The following is an 18,303-nucleotide window of genomic DNA, read 5'->3' on the forward strand; positions in this document are numbered from 1 at the left end:
CATGGTGCCCAGGCTGTTCCTGATGAGGGGCACCTGCAGGCCAGTATGGAGCCTCTCCTTGGCCTCTCTTCCATGCTCGTCGGCACCCACGCAGCTGGGTTGCAACAGTGCCCGGCCTTGGCCTCAACTTTGCTCCGAGATTGGAGCAGGTGCTGGGAGCAGGAAGAGACCAGGCAGTGGGAGTAGGCACTTCTGAGCCTGCAGGGGCATGTGGGGCCTTCTTGGGCCCCTAAGAGTGCAGAGAAGTCTGGGTCCACAGTGGTGGCTGGGCAGTTGCAGCTGCACCCAGGAGGGCGGGCCTTCTGCCTGCTCCCAGCCCCTTCTGGCTCAGTGGAGCACACAGCCCTTCCTACACTTAACCCCACTGCAGCTGCTCTAGATGGGCTGCTGCTGCCATCACTAAGACTGCCTCAGCTACCATAAATGGATTACCTCCTGGAAGGGGTTAGTGTAATTGAGCAGTTTTTGCTAAAGAAAAATTATCTCAAATCAAGTAGCAGATGAAAAAGAGGTTACTTTGATGATAAGTTTTAAAACATCCCTGGCAATTAGTAGATGTATTGTACTTTTCTTTGTTTTCTTGATGTCATTTGAACTCAAATCGTAGTGATGATTAAATATATAGTTTGTCTTAGTACCAGAGCCATTTTACTTGTTTTTTTAGGTATATCTTTTCTTCTTACTTTCACTTAGGAACATTAGTGGAATGCCCAAGCTTTGTAAAGAATGATTCTAGATATGGGGAAGAATATAAATTATTCTGTAACTTCATTATAAAGGAAGTTGAAGATGTCTTTTATTCAGAATGCTTACTCTTGGGCTAGGAAGACTAGATACACCCATCTGAAGCCATTTATGTGCAGTCATAGAATGCGCACATCAAGTCACAATCTAGAATCCCTTTCTAAATAATATACTTAAGTTCTATATTCAGACCTTAACAAAAGTAAAGATTAGGGAATAGGAAGTTCTCATCAATTGAATTTGCTAATTGGTTGTGCGAAAGTGCCACATAGCCTAAATTAGGTTGCTTAAATTTTTAAATTAGGAATTTCTTGTTTATCAGTTTCTTTTTTTAAGACAGTCCCATTTTGTTGCCCAGGCTAGAGTGTGCGGTGGCATGATCTTGGCTCACTGCAACCTCCGCCTCCTGGGTTCAAGCAATTCTCCTCCTCGCCAGTAGCTGGGATTACAGGTGTGCGTGACCACACCTGGCTAATTTTTGTATTTTTAGCAGAGACGGAGTTTCACCATATTGGCCAGGCTGGCTTGAATTCCTGACCTCAAGTGATCTGCCCGCCTCGGCCTCCCAAAGTGCTGGGATTACAGGCATGAGCCACTGCACCTGGCCATTTATCAATTTCTCGTATCTCCTCACCGGTTTTCAGATGTTCACAGAGTGATATCCCGTATTCATATTTGTCATTTTCCATTTTGAAAATGAACAAAAGTGAAAAATCTCACAAATTTGTGCTTGGAAGAGTTGTACATTTGAACTTCAGATTTAAAGAATATGAGATTTTGTTGTTTTGGGGGATAAGAGCAAAATCAATACTTGAGACGGGAAGTTAAGGCCCTGGAACATTTGCAAAGTTATATGTCCTGGATTACAGTTTACATTAAATTAAAATGGTACCTTTTAAAAATGTTTTGTCTGGACTCAGTAAAACATTTGAAAGCAAATTTTGGCCAGTTATATTAAGGGAATGGATATTCCCTGCTACAGTTTTTTTTCTGTGCTATGATGGAAAGAGCAGAAGCTTTACTTTCGTGCTACCTTGGGAGAATTGAATTAATATTTCTTAGTTTCCTTTTCTGTAAGAATTAATTTTTAGAGGTGATAAAGAATGAAATGTGTGTGAAATAATGAAAAATAATGCTTTTTAGTGTGAAATTAATGGATGTTGTTGCTAAGACAGGTCCACATTACTGTATCATTCAGAGGTATCCTTTTCATAGCAAAAAGCAGGTCTACTCACTACTATTGAGAAGCTTGTAAAACCAGTTTCAAAGTTAATAGCAAATATTATGCTTGCAGAGAAAGTAAAATGAGCTTTTGGCACAAATCCTTTATCAAAGACATACCATCTGGAAAAGCAATTACTGTCCTGTGCCCATGCCAGTATTTTGTTTTTCAGCTGGATGAAAGCACTGATGTGCAGAGGATATACTAGTGCTTGATACAGATGTGTTACTGTTTATCACTGAAAAATCACTATAGCAGAAGAGTTTTATGTTTTGTTGTTGGTCGGTTGTTTTTTTAAGCCATTATAGCCTAGAAAAGCTGCATTGTTTCCTTCTGATCAAAGCACCAACAACTATAGCTGCAGGAAATGGTCTACTTGCTTTTTAAGTAAAAGAAGTTGCAGCAGGATATTGATTCATATCCCACTTTTTTCAGAGAGGAGAATTGGCATTTAGTAATGTGACTTTTTGTCATGATTTAGTGTTGAAGAAAATAGTAAAACTTGTGGATGTAAGCAGTTTTTGCCACTAAAGCCACCTCTTTTCAGAGTTTTATGACAAAATAGTAGCAACAGTATTTTGCTTTTTCACAGTGATATGCTAGCTGTATAGGAGGAAAGGGCTTACATGTTTGTTAATTTTTTAGTAAAATGAGATAAAGATATACTTGCTACTGATATTGTCATTTCTATGATTTCAAGGGACATAACTTACCTAGTACCTGTGGTATTTCAAATAGTCTGAACTTACAACTTTATATTCATGATATCATGAATTTCAATGTTAAGGATGAAATATGAGGATTTTGTGAAAGTCTGAATTATGGTGCAAAATAATTCAACCTCTGAGAGTTTGACCATATCCTCAAACTTGATGGTTTTATTTATTAATTTTTTTTTTTTTACTGAATTTGGGCTAGGCATGGTAGCTCAGGCCTGTAATCCTAGCATTTTGGGAGGCCTAGGTGGGTGGATCACAAGGTCAGGAGTTCAAGACCAACCTGGCCAATATGGTGAAACCATGTCTCTACTAAAAATACAAAAATTAGCCAGGTGCAGTGGCAGGCGCCTGTAATCCCAGCTACTCGGGGGGCTGAGGCAGGAGAATTGCTTGAACCCGGGGGGCGGAGGTTGCAGTGAGCCAAGATTGTGCCATTGCACTCCAGCCTGGGCAACAGAGTGAGACTCCGTCTGAAAAAAAAAAAAAAGAAAAAAAAGAATTTGTATTATACATGTCTAAAAACCACATCCAAATTTTGAAATAGAACATGGAGAAATACTTTCCAGAGTCAAAATGCAAACAGAAAGTAGATTAGGAATCCTTTTTTCAATTTCTCAAGTTGAAGCACTTAATTTCCAGCTTTAAGTGGTATATACTTTTTTTTTTTTTTTAGCATTCAAGGGAATGCTGAAATTAAAAATCAGTGAGAAGTCTTGCTGTATAATTTCTGGGTCCACGTTCAATCATAATATCCAGGCTGTATAATGCCACTGATTTATGATTTATAATTAGAGATTTTTATTTACTAAAAATAAAGAACAAGAAAGAAACCAGCTGAATATGAAAATTGGTTTATGGTTCAATCTGATTCCATATGTGGGTGTTTGAACATCTTGCAGCGAAGTTATCAAACACTGATAGGGTGGCGACAAGACAACTCAGGTGCTTAACTGAATGGGCTCTGGTTGGCCAAAGAAGATGAGACAATCTGAGCGTCAGTAAGCATTAACTGCAATATAATGAATCATATCAAATATATTTAAATCCACAAGTTCATAATGATACTTTAAAAACTCATTAGTTTTCTTCAGAGTATGCTAAGGAGCCAAGTGTGCTTTAGAGCAACCAAATAGTTGCTGAGAGGAAGTTTCTTTTCTCAGAATAAAACATCACCATTTTCTAATGAATTCCTGGACCTAAGCAAAGATCATGAATGGCTGCTAACTGCACAGGAAGAAACGGACATTAGCTTCCTCTTAATGAAAGTTCACAGTGCTGCCCATGAAGTATTCTTGCCAAAAAAGTTGAACCCGAATCTCATCAAGTCTCTAGCTCTACCAGTTTACAGGAAACACAGAAGACAGAGAAACACATTAAGTGACACCATGTGAATGCAGTTAGCAAAATATAGGTTATGGGGAGCTCTTCAGAGACATATGACTTGTTTTTCAACAAGCAACTTGTAGGGAGAAAAAAGAGAAATGGAGGAGGAAACCGTAGATTAACAGCAGTGCCTGGACTTTATTTGAGTCTAAATTTTAATAAACATTTATGAAATAGGGAAATTTTAACACTGACAAGATATTTGATATTAAAGAATTATTGTTAATTTTTAGGTGAGATAATACTATGTAGTTATGTATTTTTTAAAAGCCCTTACCTTTTAGTGATACATAATGAAATATTGATGTAACGAAAGATATGCCTGGGCTCCTGCGTCCTTACTATCTGGAGTACAGGGGAGGTTGTGGGTGAGGATTAAGTAAGATTGGCCGTTAGTTGATCATGCAACTAGACACTTGTGATTTGGGGGACAGTGTGTGAGGGGATGGGAGTAATTCTTGATAATATTCCCTAAACTTTTTTGAAAAATTCCATAGGAAAAAGGTCCAAAAATGCAGTTGACTTATGTATATTTAGCAACCTGCTCAATTATATTTCTAATAATTTATTGAGTCTGTTGAGTGTACTATATAGAAAATCCTATTGCCTACAAAGGACAGTTTTACTGTATAGTGCTTACTGTTTACCAGGCTCTATTCTCAGCACTTTATACATATTTACTCATTAGATCCTCACAAGAATGCCTATGAAGTAGACATTAACTTGCAAAGGTTACCCAGGTGCTATGTTTTAGATCTGGGATTTGTATCCAGGCATTCTAGCCCTAGAGTCTGTGCATCTCTAGTTTTTGTATCTCTCTTTATAACTTTTTATATTTAATCCCTCTACTCCAGTCTTTCTTTTGTTTCTCTTAGTGCGCTGGCCAAGGAGTTCAGCTTTTAAGGACCAGTTTTTGTGTATAATTTTGATTTTGGAAGTTGTCTTAATACATAGGGAATCCAGAGTCCAGCTGACTTTGCTCCTTTACAAATACAAGGTACTTACTAAGAGGCTAGAATTAGCTTACTGTGTATCCAGAAACCAAAGGATCAAGTGTATTATAACTGTGTTTAGTATTTTTTATTATATTTCTCTCCTGATCTGTAAGCAGTTCATTCATGGCTCATTTTACTTTTAATTACTTGATTTTATTGGTATTACTTGCTGAATTTCTTTGTGATACTTAGATAAAATTACTCCTTCCTCCCCTTAACTCCTACACGTGTTATGTAGTTACCCCCTGCTTGACTTTACGTAGATTACATGAGATAATCTTAAGCAAAGCACTTAGTACACAGTTTAGCACATAATATGTATCTAGTAAATACGCTTTTTGGTTTAAGAGACAGCCACTTCATACTTTTGTTCAAAAATTGTTCTTTATTCTTTAGGTAACTTTTGAAATGGGGAGGGAAGAATATGGCTTAGTCACTTTAAGAAGTCCTAGGCCTGGGACAGGTGGGTAAAACTTGATAATGTGTTAGGGTAGTTTAATGAGTAATCTCTGTGTTCTCTTCAAGGAACTTTTTAATGATAGGCTCTGAGTTTGAGAAAGATTACTGACTTGAGTTGGTTTCCAAAAGAATACTTGTTTATTGGGAGTGAAGTGGGAACAATTTAGGGAAAACGTGACCTGTCCCAACTTCTTGAATTTTGGTTCCTCTTTAGCCAATTGCAAAGGATGTTATGACATAGTAAAATACTACAATTCATGAAAGGAGGCACATAGCCTCTAGTAAGAAAGAAAACTTTTGATTTCATTCATATGAGAGAAGGGTCACAATTACAGGTAACTTTCTCGTGAAGATTATGGAAGGTGACTCTGAAGACCTGGGATAGCTAGTTAAAAGTTTTGGTATTTTTCTGTACTCCATCACCTCCCTCTCTCCACCCGAACTGCACCTGTTATTTTATATAGGCATATACTGAAGCAACCTTTTAACATAATCTTTAATTGTATTTTTGAAAATGATGTTAAAGTATTTGGAAACTGAAGACTGTGGCCACACAAAGTATCTTTTATTTTCCAAAGGCCAGTTATTATTATTGAGCGGCATAGCTATTGAAATTGCATCACCAGTTACTTGACTGTGTTAAAGAAAGGGATTTGCTTTTGGGGGCCCGTAGGTTATTGATAAGAGATAAAACATATTTTTTTGAAGAACAAATGTGTATGACAGAAACCCACTCTCATATCTAATCATGAAATGAAATGCTTTCCAGTGAAATCTGGATGCTCTGGAAGCCAAAAGGTGATATATAAGAGGAAGCATAATTGAGAGGTACTCAGTTTAACTTTTGTTATCAGTTACTTGGTGAAGGCATTGAAATGTTTATTGCTTTGAAGATGATCTTAAATGAGGAGGCATAGTTAATGTGGTCTGTATAGAATGTGAGATGAAGTGAATTTAAGGGAAAAGAAAGCAGATATGAGAAAAACAAAAATATAAGAAAATAGCTAATATTTAATGATTGCTGTGTATCAAGCGCTGTGATAGATGCTTTATACATATTTTCAGATACTGTCCCAATAACCATTTAGGTGTAAGTTACTAAATATCTATTAAAGTTTTTGAGAATTTTTGACATTTGTTGAAATTAGAAATTCCTTACATTATTAAGAAACACTCTTTGGTTGACCTTTGCAAGCCCAGCAAACCCAGAGTTAGATAAAGGTACAAAATCGAGAATCTCTGTCCCTAATCTTCATATCATATGGATGCATTTAATGCTAGTAAAAATTGTAAGCCTGAATAAATGTAGTGTAAAACCTGTGTTGATGATTTGGGGTTTATTTAGTTATTTATGAAGCTTTTATCTAAATTTGGGATTAAGTTGATTTTTCCAGTTTTCCAGTCAGTGCAACATTTTAAAAAATCAATTTTAGATTAAACCACAAAGGAAAATCTCAGTAAATTCCAGAAAAGCTGAAACTACATATGTCCATTCTCTGACTGCAACAGAAATTTAAAATGTACAACTTTAACCATTTGGACAAACCAAACAAAAAAATTGCTTAAATAAATACTGGGTCAAACAGGAGTACAGTAAGTGGTCATTTAGCACCTGAAATGAGATTCAGGCTAGGACTCATACTGTGCTTAGAATTAGATTAATAGTCTTTGTTAATGAATGAAATAAATGTACTAAGCACTAAACCTTAGAATTTAGTAAAACAAACGGACTCAACAAAATAAATGCCTAGGAGAAAGGGAAGATATTAATAAGATAATAGCAGAAATAGGTGAATTAAAAAACAGAAACCACAGAAATGAAAAATCTAAAAGCTACTTCTTAGGGTTGAAAAACAAAATAGAAAAGTATCTGACAAATCTTACCAAGGAAAAGATGGAAAACCAAAATTAAGTTTATAAAGCAGATATAAGAATAGAAAAGATGTTTAAAAAATAGTAAGTGAATACTATTTATTAACTCTAAGCTGATTTATTTGAAATGAATTATGGAACACCCAAGCTGATTTAAGTAAGTTGGTCTGGAGCTACATCCAGCTATCTCTAGAACCAATTTTTGCCAGTTAAGTCTTTTTAGTTTTCAAGGAACATATAATTCCTATGGTGAGAACTATTTTAGAGATTATAAAAAAGATGGAAATATGCCCAATTAATATTATAAAATCAGTATGACTCTTAATGGTTCAGCGGAGTAAAACTCTTTTGGGGGAGGTTACTGCTTTTTTTTTAGTTTCTATTGTAAGCACAGATTTTTTCTTGAAATTAAAACAATTGAGAAAAGAAAAAACCAGAAACTCAAAACTTAAAAGATATCGTTTATATTTATTAACATATTTACCATTGCTGGCACTCTCCTTTGTGTAGATCAAAATTTGGACCTGATAATCTTTTTCTTCTGCCTAAAAATCATTTCTTTTAAGTGCATAATCTGCTGCTAATGGATTTTTCTCAGCTGTTGTCTGAAAACATTTCCACCTTCATTTTGAAATATATTTTAATAGGGTATAGAATTTGAGGTTGACAGGTTTCCCCCCCTTCCAATCTTGTTCCATTGTTTTCTTATTTGTATAATTTCTGATGAGAAGTTTGCTGTCATGCATACCTTTGTTTTTCTATACACAATTTTTTTTCCTCTTGTGGCAGTCTTTAACATTTCTTTCCCCCCTAATCACTGGTTTTCAACAATTTGATTATGATAATTGTTGGTCTGGTTTTCTTTGTTTATCCTGCCTGGATTTTGTTGAGCCTCTTATGAATCTGTAAGTTTCTGGTTTTGATAGCATTTGAAAAAATTATGCTCATTATTTCTTCAAATATGTTTTTTATCTTTTTTTTCCTCTATTTTTCGGACCTCAGTTACATCGATCTTAGCTTGTTTGTATGTTGCTGCAAATCAGTGGTATTCACTTCAATTATTTTTGTATTTTTCTCCTTTGTGCTTCATTTTGGAAATCTTCTATTGCTATATCTTTAAGTTAACTAACTGTTAAATCTGCTGTCAATCCTATGCAGTGTATTTTTCATTTCAGATTTTGTATTTTTAATTTCTAGAAGCTCCAATTGGACCTAAAAAAAGTCTTGCATTTCTGTGTTCAACACTTCCATATCTTTTTCTGCTTTCTTGAATGTATTGAGAATATGTATAACTCTTTTGGCATCTCTGTTTGCTAAGTTCTCTGTCAGTTCTGGGTCTGTTTTTATTGATATTCTCCTGGTTATAGGTTATATTTACACGTCTGGTAAATTTTGATTGTCAGACATTGTAAATTTCATGTTACTGGATGCTAGGTTTTATGATAAAGAGGCCATTTTTTTTCTTTTTTCTTTTTCTTTTTTTTTTTTTTTGAGATGGAGTCTTGCTTCGTCACCCAGGCTGGCATGCAGTGGTGCAATCTTGGTTCACTGCAACCTCCGCCTCCCAGGTTCACGCCATTCTCCTGCCTCAGCCTGCTGAGTAGCTGAGACTACAGGCGCCCACCACCATGCCTGGCTAATTTTTTGTATTTTTAGTAGAGACGGGGTTTCACGGTGTTAGCCAGGATGGTCTCGATCTCCTGACCTCGTGATCCACCCACCTGGGCCTCCTAAAGTGCTGGGGTTACAGATGTGAGCCACCGCACCTGGCCAAAGAGGCCATTCTTTTAAGTAATGTTGGTCTAAGTTTTTGGCATGCAGTTAAATTTTTTTTGATGCCCTTTAAGACTTGTTTTGTTTTAAGGAAGCTTTGTTAGGGTGAGTCAGGAGCAGTGAGTAGACTTTCCTCCTAGAGCTAATTTAGAAGTTGATACTCTTCTGAGGACTTTACATGATATTTCATGGATTAGGAGGTCTTTTCACTCTACCCTATTGGAATACAAACTATTCATAGCCTTGTATGAGAGTTTCAGAAATTATTTGGCCTGTGTTTTTTTTGTGTGTGTGTGTGTTTTTTTTTTTTTGGTTTGCTAGTCCTTTCTCCAACCTCAGGTGGTTTCCTTCCGGACAGGACATATCAGCACTCTCCCAGCAGCTTGTGGGAACTCCTTTGCATGTCTCCAAGGCACTGTCTCTGTATGTAGTTTCTTTCTGTTAGGCTAGTCCACAAATTCTGGCTGCCTTGGCCCCACTAAGTGTCAATCTTTGTGACCTCAACTCTTTGAGACTGTGAGGTTCTGTTTGAGCCCCATCTCCCATCTGTACACTACATCCTGTAAATTGCTTCAAGGGTGTGAGGTCAGGCAACTGTAGGACTCACATCATTTTTTCATCTTTTCTCAGGGATCCCACTCCTGCTCTGACTGTTATCTAATATCTAAAAGCCATCGTTTCATCTGTTTTATCCAGTTTTCTGGTAGTATAAACTGGGAGAACAAATCTAATCTCTGTTACTCCATCATGGCTGTTTGTGGAAATTCTTGAGTAACTTCTTCTCCTCCTTTTTCTGTGGATTAAGATGTGGGCCTAAGTTAAAGAAGTTAAGAAACAAGTTGGTTTGATTTCAGTGTTTCAGGTATTTGGCTTGCCAGTAACTGAGGCAGAAGAGTCCCTAGTTGTCTGTAGTCCAAACTCTTTGATGATGATAAACAGATGATTTCACCTCATGCATTCCCCTCTCACTTTCACTGTCGGGAACCTACTGCAGTAGTAGGGTGGTTGATCAAGAATTATGGTATTCTGAGTCTTGGTCAATTGCCACATAGTTTAAATAAGTTCTTAGTACTTTTAACTGAATTAACACCCATACTTACTTGCTTTTTCTCAGCTATTTCTGTTTGCTGGTATTTACTTTTAATTTTATGAGTTTTTTGTTTGTTTCTGTTAGTTGCTAGTTTATCTAACTGGTTGTCATTTTTCAGCTGGATTATATTTTCTTTATATATTTTGTATTTTTCTGCATCACAGTAATGTTTAGGCTCTTGAAAGTGTTTGACCTTCATGCATTATATCTTTAGTTTTGTTATCTGTTTTTCTAATCTTGCTTTTCTCAACTCAAATGAATGAGTGAATAAATTAGTAATCGAATAAATGTAGACACATATACTCACACACAAAGTGCATTTTCTCAATTCAAACACTATTAATTGTGACATATGCCACAGATTTAATGTATTTTCATGAAAAAAGAAACATTAAGTTTATTTTTTAAATCCTTAAAGGTTTACTGACAGAAGTATACATTTATCCATATAACTTCTACCTCATCTTTTTGGGAATCATAAGATTGAGTGTAATCGTCTTCCAGATTCTGACATGCTGCTTTTCCTTACCTGTGCTTGCTTTCTTGGTCTCTTTACACATTATGATTGCCAGTATAATTTTGAGTCATATGGAAATGTGTAGAATTTAACTGCTTTTCTTTTTGGTTGAACTCATGGTTTCAGTTTTTTTATAGATAAGCCGTGAATTAAATAACTTCCTTTTTGAGTCAGCTGGAAACTTTTGACAGATTGATATCCAGTACTTGGGTGATAGTACTTTGTAAAATGCAAATTAGTCACACCAGTGTCTTCCAGCTCTGATAATTCTATCATCTGTTTTGAGAGATTGTGCAGTTTTTACTGCTTTTAATTGCCCTTGCTTGGCTTGCAACAGACAACTTTTGCATCACAATAGCTTTTTATTTCAGTGCTTTGACACGGCTCAGTCTTTCTGAAAACATTTTCAAGCAAATTATGCTTTCAAATTTAAGTTAAAATTCAACTGCATCTGAGTTTACCTATGCAGTTAACTCAGCTGTGGTCATAGTTGGATTGACAGATAGATACCTTCTATGGGAATGTATTTTCCATAGGTTTACACATGGATAGGCAGTGACATACCTCACAACTTATTCTTTTGCTTGGCTACTGGCAAATTTTTTTGGATTTTAATTCTGATAATTCTAGTTTCAGAAACCTGAAAATATTATTTTAAGAAAAACAAGTATCTTTAGTATTGAGAAAATCTAGTTTAGTAATTTAGTATACAATGAGCAAGCATAAAATCTGTCAGTGGTAGAATTGTTTAATAAGTTTTGGGATGATCAGATGGCAGTTAGGAAAGTTCATGTAGAGCCTTTTCATATGCAAATGTTATGGTTGACCTTTTTAAATTGGAAAAACTAGTGAAACTGTGCAAAGAGTAGTAATCTTCTAAAGTAAGAAGACTGTAAAGAAGTGATTATAAAAACTAAGCACATCTGTATGAAGAAAACCAACACAATTAAAACTAAAAAGAAAAATAACAAAGTGGAAAACAAATATGACCTTACATGATTACTGTATTATGAAAATATTTACAACACTAAGATCCCGGTAACTACATTAATAAAGGACATGCCCATTAGCTCATAAGGAAAAGAGTTCAACATCATTGGTAATTAAAAACAATAGTGAATAACTTTTTTTATACTTATTGAGTAACCATAATAAAGAAGTCCATAGGGAATCAAGTACTCATGCATTGCTTTTGGAATTGGAACAACTCATTTGAGAGGCAGTATGGTAATATATATCTTAAAAACCGTAAACATATCTAAGGGCACGGATTAATGATCTTACTCTTGGGAATTGACCCTAAGTAAATAAAGAATAAAAAAAGCTGTATTAGAGCTGCATTCACAATACTATTACTTATCATAGTAAAAGCTGAAGACAACCTAATTGGTCAACAGGGAAAGTTTTGATATATTATGCTAAATTAATACCTGAATAGTTCATATCCATTACATGTAAGTGTAAGCACTGTGACAACAGGGACTGTATCTTTTTTTGTTCTCTGCTGTAAAACCAGTGCTTAGAAAAGTTTGGCATGTGGTAGGTACTGAAAAATTATTATTAGTATTTTTTTTAAATGAACAACAGAATATGTTGAGTTAAAAAAGAATTTAAAACATGCACATACAGAACCTGTTCTCAGATACCTTAATGAGTAAGGGAGATGGGAAACAAGTAGGTTGATGAAGAGTTTTTAGAGGAATTTGAACTGGGGTTTGCAAGTTTAGTAGAATATGGATTCTCTTGGGACCCAGGAGGTGGGAGTGCTACTCCAGGAAGAGGGATTTATCTGAGGAAAGACCTGACAGTAGAAATTGACTGGAGAATAAGGCTGGAGGTTAGGCATATATAAGGACAGAATTCTGAGTGGACATGTAGCTAATGAGGTGGGACTTTATTCTTCTGTATAAGAAGTCATTGATGCTTTTTCAACAGAGTTTGATATTGAAAGAGCTATATAATTCAAGGAGTTAATCCGCCTTTGCCATATAAGACAGGTTCACTCAGTTAAACCAGAGGTCCCCAAACCCTGATGAGAGATTGTTGGAGTTCATGGTTACCAAGGTAGCTAGAGCTTGAGTGGCTAAGACAGTCACAGAGAAGTGAGCCTAGAAGTCTGAACCATGTTTCCCTTAAGAGTTGTCACAGCTTAGTAAGCAACACAAACCAATAAGCAGGAAAGTTGAGCAGAAAGTGGCTGCTAACAAACTAAGCTCAGCAGAGTTTTCAGCAGTTTCATGGTGCTAGAGATAGAGGCGTCCTGGTAAACACCATAGGTTGAACAACTGCATCCTAGCAGTAAGAGTAAACCAGAAGTAGACTAGGTCTTAATAAGATTGAAAACAAGCTTCAAGTTAGCTTGATCTCTGATTTGATTAGCTCCCGCTGCCAACCAGAAAGTAAAGAAACTCTTCAATTGAAGATACATTTCACATCCTTTATAGTTTTTAATGATACAGTGTTTGACGTTGAGTCCCCAGATTCCAGACATGCCAAGAACCAGGAACAAGAGAAAAAACAGATGGAAAAATAGACACAGATGATCAGCTGTGGGTGTCAGTAAAAAATGTTGTGCCACTTCTTTCATTTCTCCTTTGTTTCTGATGAGATGTCTGCTGTCATTTGAATTATTTTCTCTTATAGGTAAATTATCGTTTCTCTCTTACTGTTTTTGTTACCTTTTCTGTGTCTTTAGCTTTCAGAAGTTTAACTATGATATGCTTTGATGTGGATTGCTTTGGGTTTATCCTGTTTATGCTTCACTCAGCTTCTTGAATCTGTAAATTTGTGTGTTTTGCCAAACATGGAAAGTTGTCTGGTTTTTTTCTTAGAGCACTTTTTCAGCCGTGCCCACTTTCTTCTCTCCTTGTTGGACTCCATGGCAGAAGATATATCTTTTGTTATAGTCACACAGGTCTTCAGGCTCTAATTATTTGTTTACAGGCTACTCTTTCTCTGTTGTTTAGACTGGATAGTATCTATTGTTCTATATTCTGGTTCAGTAATTCTTTGGTCTGTCCCTTCCATTCTACTGTTGCATCCATCCATTACATCTTTTGTTTCACCTATTTTTCAGTTCTGAAATTTCCATTTGGTTCTTCTTTATATCTTTTCTTTCTTTGCAGTATGTTCTTTATATCTTGCTTTGTTTTTGAGACTCTCAATTACTTTGTTGTTTCAAGTATGTCTGTAATGGCTCCTTGAGTCATTTTTATGACAGCTGCTTAAAAATGTTTTTCAGATAATTTTAACACCTCCATCATCTTGGTATTGGCATCTGTGGATTGCCTTTTTTCATTCTGTTTGAGATATTCCTGGATCTTGGTATGATGAGTGATTTTTATTTGATACCTGGACATTTTTAGTATTACATGCTGACACTCTGGGTCTTATTTAAATGTTCTGATTTAGTTGGCTTCCTCTGGCCCTGCCCCCGCATGCAAAGGAGGGAAGCCTCATCACTTTCCTGTGGGGATGCAAGTCCAGGTTCTCTACTTTGCCTCTCTTGACACTCAATTTAGGGAGATATTCTTTGTTACTGCTGGTCATGGATGGGAGCTCTGGCCCCCACTGATTTCTCCCTGGCTGGGAGGGGCAGGAATATGTCATTATGGTTCCCCAAATATCCTCCACAGGGTGATAGTCTCTTTACTGTATGATGGTGAAAGGCCTGACTCTCTAGTAGGCTTCTCCAAAAACAGCCTGTGGCAGAAAGAGAGAAGGGTACCTTGTTATTACTAGGTGAAGGTCCAAGCTCTCCATGTGGTCTTCACTGACACTGTGGAAAAGGAGGTCTCATTATCATGTGGCAGGGACTGGCTCCCTACTGGCCTTCTCTAACATCACCGTTGTAGGGAGAATTGAGTGCCTTATTACAGCTGGAGGAGAGCAGACACCTAGGCTCCCTACTTCACCTTTACTGGTGGGGGTGGGAGCTACAGGCACAGAGCTGTTTTTTACTTTTGTTTTTGTGTTTTTGGTGATGTTTGGCTAGGTATAATGGCCTCTGTCTGGATTGTCTATTTCCTTATTCTTTGCCTAGAGAGAACAATATTTTGTTTTGTTTGGCTGGTTGGTTTTGAGGGGAGTCTTGGCCTATGGGTTTTTTTGGGCTGCCAGCTTCTTCAGCTCCAAGGTCATGATATATAACAGAAACAGAAAACTACAGGCCAATATTCCTGATAAACACAGATGCAAAAATCCTCAACGAAATACTAGGAAACTGAATCCAACAGCACATCAAAAAGATTACACACCATGCCTAAGTGGGATTTATCCTAGAAATGGTTCAACATATGCAAATCAATAAAAGTGATTCATCATATCAACAGAATGAAGTACAAAACCATATGATCACCCAATAGATGTAGAAAAAATCATTTGATAAAATTTAACATCCCTTCATGCTAAATCTCTCAACAAATTAGACATAGAAGGAATATATCTCAATACAGTTAAAGGCCATATATGACAGACCCACAGCTAACATTATACTGAATGGGGAAATGTTGAAAGTTTTTCCTTTAAGGAAAGGAATAAGACAAGGATGCCCACTTTCATCACTCTTATTCAACATAGTACTGGAAGTCTTAGCCAGAGCAAATAGGCAAGAGAAAGAAATAGAGGGCGTATACATTGGAAAAGAGGAAGTCAAATTGTCTGCAGATGACATAATCTTATATATAGAAAAACCTAGAAACTCCACTTTTTTGTAATCAGTTTTAAAATTGATAAACGAATTCAATAAAGTTGTAGGATACAAAATCAACATACAAAAATCAGTAGCATTTCTATACATGAGTAATGAACTAGCCTGGAAAAGAAAGCAATTCTATTTACAGTAACTACAAAACACCCCACCTAGGAATAAATTTAACCAAGGAGGTGAAATATCTCCATGATAAAAACTGCAAAACACTGATGAAATAAATTGAAGAGGACATACAAAAAATGGGAACATATTTCATGTTCATGGATTAACAAAGAGCTAATATTGTCAAAATGACCATACTACCCAAAGCAATGTACAGATTCAACACAAGCCCTATCAAAATACCAATGACATTCTTCACAAAAATCGAAAAAAAGATCCTAAAATTTGTATGAAACCACAGATGACCCTAAATAGGCAAAGAATTCCTGAGGGGTGGGAGAGGACCTTGGAGGCATCACATTATCTGACTTCAAAATATACTGCAAAGCAGTAGTAACCCAAACAGCATGCACTGGCATAAAAACAGACACATAGACCAATGGAGCAGAAGAGAACCCAGAAATAAATCTGCATATTTATAGCCAACTGATTTTTAACAGAGGCACCAAGAACATACATTCGGGAAAAGACAAGCCTCTTCAATAAATGGGGCTGGGAAAACTGGATATCCATATGCAGAAGAATGAAATGAGACCCTCATCTCTCATCGTATATAAAAATCAGCTCCAAATGGTTTAAGACTTAAATGTAAAATCTGAAATGCTTCAGGACATTTATCTGGGCAAAGATTTCATAGTTAAGACTTCAAATGCACAGGTGCAACAAAAACAACAGTAGACAAATGGTATTATATCAAGCTAAAAAACCTCACAGCAGAGAAAGCAATCAACAGAGTAAAGAGACAACCTGAAGAATGGGAAAAAAATATTTGCAAACTATTCTTCTGATAAGAGATTAATATCAAAAATAAGTAAGAAACTCAACAGCAAAAAGCCAATAATTCAGTTAAGAAATAGGCTAATGATCTGACTAGACATTTCTCAAAAGGAATATGCAAAAGGCCAACAAATATATGGAAAAAATATTAAACTTCAGTAATCATCAGGGAAATGAAAATCAAAACCATGATGAGGATTATTTCACCTCAGAATGGCTATTATCAAAAAGACAAAAAATAAATGCTGGCAAGGATGTGGAGGAAAGGGTGCTCATACGCTATTTGTAGCAATGTAAATTAGAACCACCATTATGCAAAACAATGTGGATACTCCTCAAAACTAAAAATAGAACTGCCATGTGTTTCAGCAATCCCACTACTAGGTATTTACCCAAAGTGAAGGATAACAGTATGTCGAAGAGATATCTATATTCCCATGTTTATTGCAGCATATCACAGTAACCAAGATGTGGAATCAACCTAAATATCTATCAACAGATGAATGGATAAAGAAAATATGATATATATACAGAATGAAATACTATTCAGCCATAAAAAAGAATGAAATCCTGTCATTTGGAGCAACGTGGATGAGCCTGGAGGACAGTATATTAAGTTAAATAAGTCAGACACAGAAAGACAAATATAGCACATTTTCACTCATATTGTGGGAGCTAAAAAAAAGTTGAGCACGTATAAGTGGAGAGTATAATTGTGGTTACTAAAGGCAGGAAGGGTAATCGGGAGGCAGGTGTTGGGAGAGGTTGGATAACAGATACAAAATTATAGGTTAGATAGGAATAAGTTCTGGTGTTCTGTAGCAATGTAGGGTGACTATCATTAACAAGAATTTAGTGTGTATCTTTAAATAGCTAGAAGAGAGGATTTTGAATGTTCTTAACACAAAGAAATGATGAATGTTTAAGGTGATTGATATGCCATTACCCTGATTTGATTATTACACATTCTGTATATGTATTGAAATATCACTGTACCCCATAAATATAGTTACTAAATGTCAATTTTTTAAAAAGCTATTATTTTTCAAATGATAAAAAAGAAGTATTTTGTAGAATGTTAATTTTCTGTATTCCATTTTATTAAAATATATACAATTTTGTTTTTGTTTGCTTCAAGAGAAATGTCCCAGTATAGTTTATATATTAATTATGCATATATTAATGAATTCAGAATAGTACTTTAAATATATTAAATTTATTTACTGCTCCCCCCACCCATTTTCCAAAGTAGACTGCATTAATTTCATGTTATTGATCCAAGTAGATCCAATTGATTGACTTCACTGTTTTCCTAATTTCAGGTTCCAGTTACAGCTATATCAGAGAATGAATTAATCTCCTCAGAAATCACTAAATACTACTCTGAGGGGCTTAGAAATTAACAGGGTAAGTTGAATATCATCTTAAATACTATCTGGATTTTTATAATGAATTCCTAATTTGGGCCTATAGTGTGTCAGGCAACAGTTGGACACTGGGAAGAAAATTCTTTCTTTTATTTTCCATGCCTGTAGTGGTTTTCAGTTTTCTTTTGGATCAGGGCCCCTTTGAGAGTCTGCTTAAAGCTGTGTAGATCTTTTCACAAACGTTCACACATGTTCAGTCAGAGTTTGAAGATCTTCGAAAATTTTCTGAAGTTCACAGACCCTTGGGCAACCCTGTGCTTTGCAGTTTTTCAGACATTTTTACAGACTTTGTTTCTACTTAAATATTACAACTCTGTGAATTAGTGGCTGGTATTGATATTTTACATTGAAGAAACCGGTGCTCAAAATGGTATGTGACTTTTCTTGTAATGCAGCTGTCAAATGTGAGGCTAGAATTGAAGACTTTCCCAAATTTTAATAATACTGCCGGC

General features: G+C 35.9%; 1 protein-coding gene across 7 annotated transcripts in view; it reads left to right on the forward strand.

Annotated features, from left to right (window-relative positions):
* The window catches only part of NCOA1 (nuclear receptor coactivator 1), a 277,704-nt gene that overhangs the window by 73,153 nt on the left and 186,248 nt on the right, over positions 1-18,303 (forward strand). For all 7 annotated transcript variants that reach the window (XM_030800369.1, XM_030800366.1, XM_030800370.1 and 4 more), the window contains one exon: positions 17,747-17,831. The gene's annotated coding sequence lies outside the window, so the exon portion shown is untranslated. The remainder of the gene's footprint in view (positions 1-17,746; positions 17,832-18,303) is intronic.

Source organism: Nomascus leucogenys, chromosome 19, assembly GCF_006542625.1.
Source record: "Nomascus leucogenys isolate Asia chromosome 19, Asia_NLE_v1, whole genome shotgun sequence".
In the NCBI taxonomy this organism is placed as follows: domain Eukaryota; kingdom Metazoa; phylum Chordata; class Mammalia; order Primates; family Hylobatidae; genus Nomascus; species Nomascus leucogenys.